At 52.2% G+C, this 10,933-nt stretch overlaps 1 protein-coding gene across 36 annotated transcripts in view; it reads left to right on the forward strand.

Annotated features, from left to right (window-relative positions):
* Window positions 1-9,108: 9,108 nt before the first annotated feature.
* Window positions 9,109-10,933, forward strand: part of CUNH15orf39 (chromosome unknown C15orf39 homolog) — a 44,534-nt gene continuing 42,709 nt past the window's right edge. For all 36 annotated transcript variants that reach the window (XR_001348024.1, XR_002829012.1, XR_002829001.1 and 33 more), the window contains exon 1: window positions 9,109-9,267. The gene's annotated coding sequence lies outside the window, so the exon portion shown is untranslated. The remainder of the gene's footprint in view (window positions 9,268-10,933) is intronic.

Below are 10,933 nucleotides of genomic sequence, written 5' to 3' on the forward strand. Positions count from 1 at the left end.
CCACCACAGCTCCCTGGGTCCGCCTTAGCATTACCTTATTTAACCCATTAAATGGATTAATAAAATAACTAGATTAAGTGACTTAATGCAGTAAATGGATTGAATAAATCAAACACATTAATATTCATAAAGTATTGAAAACAGTGCCTGGTACATGGTAAAGACTATGAGTGTTAAATTTTTTTTTAAAACTTTAAGTCAGCAGGGATGGGGAACAAGGTGCAGGGTGGGGGCACAAGGCTTTCTTGGATATGAAGATGGCAGGTTCCTGGGTCACCTGGCAATGCTGGGTGGCTCATGTGTGGGCTGTCAGCACTGTAATAAAGTATGCAGTCAGGACCCTTGCAATGTGAGAAGCTTGGGGTTGAGTAAACAGCAGGACATGGAGGAAGTGAATGACAGGTATGGAGAGGAGACCTGTGCCAGGTGCTGCACCAAGCACTTTCTTTTCCTTCCTTCCTCCCTTCCTTCCTCTCTCTCTCTCTCTCTCTCTCATTTTGTAATTTCTACATTTTTATTTTTCTTGTAATTTGCTTTTCTATTTACCAAGCCTTCTGTATATTGTGCACTCCTTTATAGGACAGGGATCGCATCCCATTCCACAGGTGAGGCAGCCCAGGCTCAGACGGCCAGCGAGCACGTCCAGGCCACACAGCCACTGAGGGGCAGAGCAGGATTTAGACCCAAAGCCTAAGCCCTGCCCACTGGGAATCTGACTCCTCATGGTCTGCATCTCAGGCCATAGGGTGGTGGTCAGTAAGGCATCAGAGCCACAGCCCCAACCCCTAAAGAGGAAAAAGTGTCCCTCTCTGCTTCCACTCAGCCTCCCAGAAACCTGAGGGCTCTGAGTGTGGGTGTTTGTGTGGAGGATCCTGGAGACCCCTTTCCTAGGGCAGGGCTGTAAGTCTAAGCTGAGATAATGACAAGGAATATCTAAAGCCGCAGAGCTGAGGCAGCCCCCACCCCCATTCCTCCTGGGAGCATGACGCCTTGCTACCATGGCCCTGGCCTCAGCTGGCCTGGCTGCATGCCTCCCCCCTCATCAGCAGCTGCTGTGTCAGCCCCAAGCCGGAGCTGAGCCCTCTGATACTATTGCCTGGTAATCAGCCCTAAGTGTGGAGACCCAAGTGGGCTGCTAACAGGGGCCAGCACCAACCACCTGGCCCAGACACCACTGCCCAACAGGCCTTAGGAAGCTCCTATGGATAGTCCACTTCATCTACCCATGATAGGAGGAGAGGGTGCTCTAGTATTGGGGGAAGAGGCTTGGACAGGAAGAGCTGGATTAGCAGCCCCCCTCCCCCAAGATCTTTGAACTGGGGATCTAGGGGAAGGTAATTCCTAATAGAGACCAAAAGCCAACTGAAGCAAGGTGGGCACTGAGCAGGAGTCAGGGTTGTGGGTACAGGCTGCCCAGGCCTAAACCACCATCCTGAGAACAGCTGTGCTGCTGGCCCAGGGCACAGAGGCTGGCGGAGGAGATCCCCAGAGAGAGGCCCTGGATGGGAAAAGGAAAGGAGGTGATTAGGGAGGCTGGCAGAAGTTCAGGCCCGGAGTAGGGGCGAGCAGCCTGCTGGGGCCCCCCAGGATGGGTTTGCAGGCAGTATGAGGCATGCAGGTAGAGCTCAGCCAGGTGTTTTTCCATCCTAGGTCTGGGGGTTGGGGTGGGGAGGGAGAGGCAGTTTCAGAACAAGAAGAAAGCTGGCCCTGGCCAGGTAGCTCAATCTGTTAGAGCAGTGGTCAGCAAACCGAGGCTCGCAAGCCACATGCGGCTCTTTGGCCCCTTGAGTGTGGCTTTTCCACAAAATACCATGTGCGGGCGCACAATTACAGTGCGATTGAAACTTCATGGCCCATGTGCAGAAGTCAGTTTTCGCAGAAGAAGTGGGGTGTTAGTTTGAGTTTGGGTGCTGTAGGTCCTGAGAGGCTGAGAGGGCACATGTGGGAGGCAACCAATCCAATCGATGTGTCAGTTGGTCGGGCGATGGGAGACGGAGACACGGCGGCGCAAGCAGGCCACGGGATACGCAGCGCAGGGGAGGTACATTGTTTTGAGGTACGTTGGTTCACTGAGGTTGACCCCTTCCAACTCACCCATCCACACTCGTCTATCTGAAACAAGTATGCAAGATGAGTGTGAATGGGAGAGTTGGAAGGGGTCAACTTCAGCGAACGTACCTCAATCAGATTGAGGACGTTTTTAGCAAAGGCCAGCTTAGGAGTACCCTAATTAAGTTAATAACAGTGTACCTACCTATATAGTTTAAGTTAAAAAAATTTGGCTCTCAAAAGAAATTTCAATCGTTGTACTGTTGATATTTGGCTCTGTTGACTAATGAGTAACACTTAAAAACTCTTTCCTAGGGCAGGGCTAAGACCAGTATGACCACAACCCATGGGATATTCACATTACAATCAATAGGGTATTTAATCAAATGGGATAATTTGATATAGTGGCCCTATAACCCAGGGCCACTGGGTTATAGTGTTGTACTGATACGTCAAGGTTGTGGGTTTAAAAAAAAAAAAAAAGGTTATGGGTTTGATCCCCAGTCAGGGCACACACAAGAAGCAACCAATGATTGTATAAATAAGTAGAACAACAAATTGATCTTTTTCTCTGTAAAAAAAAAATTTTTTAAGGAAGCTGGACCCTAGTCAGTTTGGCTCGATGGATAGAGCATCGGCCTGCAGACTGAAGGGTCCCAGGTTCAATTCTGGTCAAGGGCACATACCTCAGTTTCAGGCTCCTCACCTGGTTGGGGCTGGCGGGGGTGGGGGGGTGGAGGGGCACATGCGGGAGGCAACCAATCCAATCGATGTGTCTCTCTCACAGCGATATTTCTCTCTGTCTCTCCCTCTCCCTTCCACTTTCTCTAAAAATCAATGGAAAAAAATATCCTCAGCTGAGGATTAAAAAAAAAAAAGGAAGCCGGTATACAGGCTGGACAGGCCTTGAGGAGACCTGGATTATAGGTCAGCCTGGCCCCGACCCTGGGCACATGGTGAAGTATGGTAGCAATCATCTCAGGTAGAAACTATAGTTTAACTTTAACCCTGCTGTTTGGTTTCTGTACTTATTTGTTTGCTAAAATAATAGAAAAGTTATTTTGATATTCTGAATTATATAAATTATCCCATTTGATTAAATACCCTATTGATTGTAATGTGAATATCCCATGGGTTGTGGTCATACTGGTCTTAGAAAGCACATTTTCCTTTACCTGGGAAGGACAGCACAATTATCCCAAGGTCAGAGGGCTCCAGTTAACGTGTCCCTGTTGACTCAGTGTTCCGGAGACCCAAAAACTGTAATTTAGATAACATGCTTAAGTCTGACCAGGTTCCTCATTCCAGACCCGAGGGCTCTAGATAATGTGTTTCTGTCAATTCAGTGATCCAAAGACCCAAAACTGTAATTTAGATAACATGCTGATTCTGTAAACTGTTTTTTTGCAAATCAGGTTCCTCATTCCAAACCTTGGGATGTAATCAATACCTTTGTGATCTGACCTAGCCTATATAAACCTGGTCTTGCGGCCATCTTATCACTATGAGATTTGGAAAAGCAAGATGCCCCCTCATAGTCCCAGATTGCAATAAATGTGACTCTTTAATTCGACCTCTTGAGGCGTCCTTTTGTAATTCGCGGGGTACATTACAACAATGGCTGTTCCTGTCTAGGCCTCAGTTTTTCCATGTTGAAATGGGGACTGGCAGCAGGCTGTTAGTCTGAGTTTGGGTGCTGTAGGTCCTGAGAGGCCGAGAAGGGTGAGTGCAGGGGCTACAGGGGAGCTTTAGGAAACAGAGGCTCCTTTCAGGTCCTCACCACTGTCTAGGGAGGGTTTTCTGCCTTTCTTTCCTTTCAGAAGTACAGAGTGCTCCTTCACATGTACCCTGCACTCCATAACCATGGCCTGACTCAGCCCTGTACCAGGCCCTGCGCTGGAGGAGATCCCTCCACAGTCTAGCAGGGAGCAGGCTTGTAATTAGGCAATTTTAGCAAGGAGATGAGTTCAGAATGCCTTGAGGCCTCAGAAGAGATGACTAAACACAGCCTGGAGCTCTGGAAGGCTTTCTGGAGGAAGGGATCTAACCAAGTCTTGAAGGCCAACAGAGATTAGCAAAGAGTAGGACAAGCAGCCAAGGCTGAAGGAGAGCATATTCCAAAGCATGGAGCTGTGACCCAGGAAGGAAGTTTGGCTGGCTCTGGGGATTGCAACAGGGAGGCTAGCAGAAGCCAGAGTGCGGCACTGGGGAGCCAACAGAGTCAGATATGGGCATTGGAAAGACCTCTCTGGAGGTAGGGAGGGAATGTTTCCCACTGCTCTGATAGGGGAAGGCACGCTATAAGAACAGAATTACGGTTGATTAATAGCTATTCACGCCGAAACCGGTTTGGCTCAGTGGATAGAGCGTCGGCCTGCGGACTGAAAGGTCCCAGGTTCGATTCCGGTCAAGGGCATGTACCTGGGTTGCGGACACATCCCCAGTGGGAGATGTGCAGGAGGCAGCTGATCGATGTCTCTTTCTCATCGATGTTTCTAACTCTCTATCCCTCTCCCTTCCTCTCTGTAAGAAATCAATAAAATATATTTTAAAAAAAAATAGCTATTCACTATACTAAATATAGATAAGAGATTTTCTTACAGATCCTGGGAAACTGTGGAGGACATGCTGTAAGAAGAAAAACAGAGTTGTAAAGATAAATCGACCTTGAAGTCCAGGTGGCTCCATCACTCAGAAAGAAGATACATTTTTTTAAAAAATATATTTTATTGATTTTTTACAGAGAGAAAGGGAGAAGGATAGAGAGTTAGAAACATCGATGAGAGAGGAACATCAATCAGCTGCCTCTTGCACACCCCGCACCGGGGATGCGCCCACAGCCAAGGTACATGCCCTTGACCGGAATCGAACCCAGGACCCTTCAGTCCGCAGGCAGACGCTCTATCCACTGCGCCAAACAGGTCAGGGCAGAAGATACATTTTGAGAGCTGATCAAGGACAGGACACACCTGAAAGGAGACAAAAGTCTGGGGGCTAATCATTACGAGCACAATGATAGAAAACAGACCCTGGGAACTCACATAGTTTTAGATTCTCTCCCACCCTCTAACCCTATAAAATGGCTGGCTTGAGACAAGATGTTGGAGCAGTGTTTCAGGGTACTATACCTACCACTCTCTTGGATCGCCAAGCACAAAGATTCATCTTTGTCTCTACTTATCGACTCTGGTAGTGACGGGCCACATGGACACTTTTGGTTTCAGTTTCACTTTCAGTCCCAAGCTAGATACCCCAGTGGCTGGGCTCTGGCACAGCCAGAGTGAGAGACACTCTCCTGACACAAGGCCCAGCCCCTATTCCTCAGGCTTCTCCAGCAGCCCCATTCCCACACAAGCACACATCAGAGTGCAGTGCCCTGGGCTGTTTTTCATCTGCCTCTCTCACTGCACTGGGAAACAACACCTGGGTCCCTCTCATTGCCAGCACAAAGCCTGGGGGTCCTCAATATTTGGTGGGGGGAAAGATGGAAAGGACAGTCAACCCTCACTGGTTGTTAATTGTGTGGGCCTTTTTTGGTCAGTAGACGTAGTCACAGCACATACTGTGAGGCCTTCAGAGAGGCCTATCCCCCTTTCTCTGTCTTTGGGGTCCCCCTTTAAGAGACTGATTTCTTCTGGAGGTGGGTTGGGACTCCTTCAGAGTTTGGGGGGCTACCCACTCTTTGCTTACCATGGCAAGGCAACAGGTTACTGTGTCCCCAGTCTTTCCTGCAGAAGGAAGATCTGTTTTGCCAGCACAATTTTGGAAGTAGCTCACCTTACTCTGATCAGATCCCATGACTCTGTCCCACCCCCAGATCCTGTTCAACCCAGGTGCTCTGAGCCCAGGCTACTGACTACTGCTACAGCTCAACACTCAGGTTCTGCAAGCTTGGATAGCAGAGGGTTCCTAACCACCAGCTGTGCCTGAAACTTTTCTTAGAAAGGTTTGGGGAAAATCCAAGCTCCTCTATTTCTTGGTTATGAGGCTAGCTGCTTCACTCCTGCTCCTCTAGAGGGCTTACTATTAAGAAAGTTATGAACTCGTTGGATCCATGCAAGTCCTGGGACATGTTCTAATCATGCCCATTTGAGCAGCAAACTGAGAGGTGAGGTCAAGGGGCTTGCCTAAGGTTACACAGATCAGTAGGTCACACTTCAGTCTGCATGTTTTCAAACTTCTGCCTCATATGGTTGCTGTAAGAATTAATTGAACCCAATGTTTATCAAGTGACTGGCACAGGACCATGTTCCAAGTAGGAGCTCTTTGCCTGGCCCACCCACCAACACTGAAGTAGTCCTCTGTTGGGTGGAGTAGAGGAGGGATTCAGAAGTAGAGGGCAGAGAGTGCTGTAATAGCAGTCCAGGAGGCCTTCATGGAGGAGGCAATGTCTGCAGCCAGGCCTGAAAGGCCTGGGGAGAGCATTGCTGTGTGTCTTGGGGAAAGGTGCCACACTTCTCTGTTTCTCTGCCCATAGGGTGCTTGCCAGTGACATATCTCCTTCCTCTGGGGTGAGAAGGAGCTCCTCCAAGGAAGGAAAGGGTTTTATAAATAGCAGATGTGGCCACATTAACAAGCTGAGGTTTGGGGAACTGACCTGTTACCTTGCCTTCCCAGGGAGCCAGCAGTAATCTGTGCCTGGGCTGGGGTGGTCGAGGAGTGTGTGCCTGTGGAGACTACACATGCCTGGTTGGTGTGCTGTGTGTGCGTGTGCATGTGTGTGTAGGAGGGTGAGTGTGAAACCTCCTTTCCAGACTCTTCTATGGTACTTTTCTTTGTTAACTCTGCCCAGGAAGCCCACATAAGGACAAACTGTTCCTTCCAACCGCAATACCATTTCTCCTTTCCAAGATCACAGCCTAATAAACATGTAGGGGCTCCCAGGACAGCCACATTGTATTGATTACTTCCCTTCATCCAACAAAGGCTTCATAGCCACCTCTCTCCATAGGTTCTATACATGACCCTTGGTGGAGAGAAGAAAAGGGCAAGGTCACGGTCTTCAGGATCTGACAGCCAGCTGACACTCTACAGAGCTTTTTACAGTTTATGAGCAATTTCCCACACTGATTTAGTTTGACGCTCACCTTGCTCTATGAGGCAGATATCATGGTTCCCATTTTGCAGATTAGAAAGTTGAGGCTTACAGTTATAAAGTGGCTGCTGCCCGGCTAGCATGGCTCAGTGGTTGAGCATTGACCTATGAATCAGGAGGTCATGGTTCAATTCCTGGTCAAGGCACATGCCAGGGTTGTGGGCCCGATCCCCAGTGTGGGGCATACAGGAGGCAGCTGATCAATGATTCTCTCTCATCATTGATGTTTCTATCTCTCTCCCTCTCCCTTCAGAGTGGCTGCCAAGTCCCCTACCCTGTATCCTTTCTTTTATATTCCAACATGTTTAAGCAATGCTGGAATGGAATGGAATGGACAAGGCCCTGATTAAGTGAGCTGTCTTTGTGAGTATTCCTGAATTAAGACAAGACTCAGTGGGGTGAGTCTTATCAGGCTTATCTTGGCCTTTATGGGTCTCACTCAGGCTCAGAGAGATTGGAGAGAACACAGGCCACTGAGCACAAAACCTGAGAGTCCTAGACCTAAGAGTTGAGAACACTACCCTCTCCCCATGCCCCAAATAGCAAGGCAAAGTGGGGCAAGGAGTGGTATGCTGGAGGAGGTGGGGGAGGCAGAATTGGTGAGGAGCAAGAGTAGGGAAGAACAAACAGCCTGTGACCTGAGGCTTGGCCATGACCCCTGGTTGTCAGCACACAGATTTGCTTTCCTGACGCTAAGGTGTGACAGCAGAAAGATCCTTAGTCTGTTGTGTGACCTTAGTAAAGCCCCAACTATCTCTGAGTCTCTGCTCCCCAGATCCCTCCAGACTATTTCTAAGGACCCTCTAGCTCTCAACTAAGTGATACACTTTCCCTTCCTTCCAGATGACCTCCACTTCCTCTTCCTATTCCTACCTGTGGTGCCCAGTGCCTCCACCTTAGCTCCAGCTGCTCCAGCAGTTTCTGGACTCTTGGAACCTGGGGGCCGCAGGCCTGCGCTGCCTTCTGACTCAGGCAGTCGTGACCTTTGGGATCTGAGCAGGTGGCCTGGATGGTTTTACCCCACGAACTTGCTTTGACCTTTGGCATGTCCACTGGTACCCAACCTCCTCCACTTCACAAGCCTGTGCCCAGTTCTTGGGCAGCCCAGGAACTAACCAGATTTCTTCAGAGAAGGTAGCAGCACCATGGGGCTTCTCATCCCAAATCAGGTGGCTCAGAGAGTTGGGCAAATGGGAACAGCCCTTCCACCCCTCTAGCCCCTCTCTCAGCAACATACCATTCCTGGCTGGGAATGCTCACCCCATCCTACCTCCCAGGCTATACATGCTCAGCTTAGGCCAGTCTTATTGAGGGAGATTTGCCAAAAATGTTCAGAGGTACCCATTCAGGCCACTAAGAAACACACCCCACCCCTGCCCAGTACCCTCATTGCTGGCTCACTACAGGGATAGGGAAATCACCCATTCCTCAAACAGGTGTGGTGCCCTAACAGGAGCTGAGATACATCTGTCTGGAATTTGTCCTCACTGGCTGCACTGAGACTCAGGAGCCCTTCTCCAGCTCCTTAATGTCACTAGTACTGGTCAAAGGAGCCAGAGGACCTACTGTGTGCCAGATAGTTTAATACAACCTCTTCTAAGCCTTACAACAACACCACCATGATATAATTTCAGTTGTACTAAAATAAGAAAACTGAAGCTCAACAAGGTCAAGTGGCATGCACAAGGCCACTTAGCTAGAAAGTGACAATGAATGAATGATCTAATGGAGTGGCTGAATGGAGGCGTGTGATCGGCGCGACCGGCACTGGCTGACGTAGTGCGGTGGGTACAGACTCTGCACAGCGCTTGCGGCCGGGGCCTGGGAGGGCTGTACCACGCAGGTCCTCCACACCCTGGGCCCAGGGGAGCGCAGGCTCCTAGAAGCTCTGCCCTAACTCCGCTAGCCGTCCCGCCCCCGCTCCGCCTCCAGCCCGCCCCGCCCGGGACCGCAGACGGCGCCCGGCAGCGACGCAAGCGGCCGCGGGGAAGTTGGCTCCGGCTCGGAGCTCACGGCGAGTTCCCGCGCAGGGCGCAGCCGGACAAGAACCCACGGCCTCGGCGGCGCTGGAGGATGTGGCCGCGGCCCGGGACGGCAGCAGCGGGCCGCCTGACGCCCTGCAGGTAGGAGCTCACCCGCTCGGCCGGCGCGGAAACTTGGGCCGAGTTTGCGGGAAGCGCGTGGAGAAGTGGTGGGCGGCGCTGCCCCAGGGCGCCCCTACCGGCCCGCCCGGGGAACGGAGCGCGCGGGCCGGAGCGAAGGTGCTATGGCTCCCGGCTGCCGCCGGCCCCCAGCGGACGGGCTGGCCGCGCCGCTGCTCCGACTCTCCCCGGACTTGGTAGCGCCTGGAGCTCTGGCGGGGCCACGGCGCGGGGCTGGCGAGAAGGAGCGCGGGCCGAGCCCTCGGGCCTCCCGCGGGGCCTGGCTCGTGAACTGACCGAGAGGAGCTGGGGGGGAAGGAGGGCTTGGGCCTGGTGGGCGTCGGGCGCTGAGGCGCCGCGGGGCCAAGGACGCACCCTGCTGGGACAGGATGGCCCTGTGGTTTCCTCGCTAGGATTGACTCACCCACTGGCCGCAGCCCAGGCTGGCGGGTTCATCCCGAGGCGGTGGCTGCCCGGATTCTGTGGCCGGGCCGCCCCTGCTGCGGATCTCCCGCTGGTCTTTGGGTGTCTGTCTGTGGGGCTGGATGCGCGGGCCTGCCTGCGTGCACACGTGTGCTAGGACCTGAGCAAGAGAGAAGGCAGTTCTGTAGAGGCGAGCGTGCAGATGTGGGCCACGCACGTACATGCAGGCACGGGTTTGCATGTGTGACGGCAGCCTGCTGGAGTACACGTGCGCCCCAGTGCCTCCGGAAGCCGCAAAGCCAGGTCGGCTGAGGGCCCCGGGCACCAGAGTTCTGGGCAGGGCAGGTAGAAGAAAGCGGGTGGAGGCCAATCCCGTGACCCTTCTTCCTCCAGGTTCGGTTCTAGAGATAGCAGGGTCCCAGAGCCTCAGGTGGGGGAAGTATGAGAACAGGGGATGAGGCCCTATTCAGTCCTGTGAGAATGTCCAGACGTTGGCCACACCTGGGCAGGATCACTCTTTCCTTCCTGATCTTTTCCAACGTCCATCCAGGGAACCCCTGGAGATGGAAGAGGGAATTGGGCAACAGAGCTGTTAGCCTCCCCCGCTGGGTAGGGCCGAAATGGCCTTGGTGGGCTCTTCTAGACTCTTCCCTGAGCCTTTGCAGAGGTTGGTCCTCCCAGCCCAGCTTCAACTTGAGCCACCAAACAGTGTGGTGGCCCAAAGGGTGATGTGACCCTGCTCCCTGGGGTCCCCACCTTCCTCCAAGCAATTGCTTGCTTCCTCAGTATGTGTGTGTCAGGGAAGGAGACGACTGTCTTGAGTGGAGAGTGATTTCGCTATACTGGGCTCTCCATCTCCTGCTGGCAGGAGGTAAGGTCACCTCCACACCCTTCATAACCCGCTGATGGCTCCCTGGAGACCCCTCTTTCCTAAACAGGGGTGGCCTCACATCTCTTGGCTGGGTCCCTAGGGGGTCTCTCAGGAAGTCTCCAGGCAAAGGGCACACAGTGGGCAGAGCCCAGGAAAGAAGGACTCCTGGGAGTGGGTATGGAGGAGGCCCCAAGGAGCATGTGGGGAAGGTGAGACGGAGCCAGCACTTAATTAACTCCAGAGCTCCCGAGGGCAGAGGCAAGGCTCAGTACCCAAAACCATAAAACTCTTTCTTGCAAAGCTGCATTCCCCTAGGACCGTGGTCGGCAAACTGCGGCTCGCGAGCCACATGCG

The sequence above is a fragment of the Myotis lucifugus genome, unplaced genomic scaffold, assembly GCF_000147115.1.
Source record: "Myotis lucifugus unplaced genomic scaffold, Myoluc2.0 scaffold_41, whole genome shotgun sequence".
Classification (NCBI taxonomy): Eukaryota; Metazoa; Chordata; class Mammalia; order Chiroptera; family Vespertilionidae; genus Myotis; species Myotis lucifugus.